We start from the raw sequence: 953 nt of genomic DNA, 5'->3' as shown, positions 1-953 counted from the left end.
TTTTTTTTTTTTTTTTTAAGAGGTTTGACAGAGGGAACTGTAACTGCTATGGTCTTATCATCCCGAAATTTTTTTTTTGAGGAAGACAGGATAGGAGAAAGCCAGCCGTTCCGAGAACGAACATTATCCCATCAGGATAAAATCCGCCCCGACAGGGAAATCGAACCCAGCGAAGGAACAATAAGCGACAAATACATACAAACACGATATTTGACAAACAAGTAGCGAAACGACTACAAAATAAGCAAGACTCTGCAAGCCCTATTGTTCATCGATAGCGTCTCCTCACGAGAAAAATAAGTCTCAAACATATAAAAAAAAAAAAAAAAAAAAAAATTCTCCAAACTGTCTCCCTTTTGAACTATGACCGATAACAGAATAGTAGGGCTTGGCTTCTCTCCTCCTTCTTCCTAATCCTCTTTCGGTCGCAAGTGCTCTTGCTTTAATAGTTAGTCCTATTTAGGCGGGCCCCGCCCCTTCGTGCGCCAGGATCCAGAATGTCCTTCCGTCGCGGTGATGGTTGATCGATTTGATCCGACCGAGTCTCCAACATCTTGTTGCATGGTACAACGTGTTTACGAACTGAGCAACAGCTATTTGATACACACTTGTGCGAAATATGAGTCAAGAGTCAAAGCCCCTAAGCGTGTCTTTATGCCATTACTAAACAATAAACACAAACGTAATGAAAGGTAAACGTATCTAATGATTCCACAATTGGCACATAATACGTTACTTTCATATACGTTTGGTATTATGTTTAGATAAAATGCGCATAAAAGAACACCTTAGAATCTGACTCTTACTAGTAATTTCGACACAAGTGTGTATCAATAGCGTCTGCTCAGTCGTTAGAACAACGTTTATACATGCAGACAGATGTTGAGAACCTCGCCGATCAACGAATCAAACGATGCAAACGCCAAACGGAACATCGCGAATAACAGGAAGCG

This window comes from Diaphorina citri, unplaced genomic scaffold, assembly GCF_000475195.1.
Source record: "Diaphorina citri unplaced genomic scaffold, Diaci psyllid genome assembly version 1.1 scaffold6080, whole genome shotgun sequence".
NCBI lineage: Eukaryota > Metazoa > Arthropoda > Insecta > Hemiptera > Psyllidae > Diaphorina > Diaphorina citri.
Note: the sequence above shows the minus strand (reverse complement) of the source record.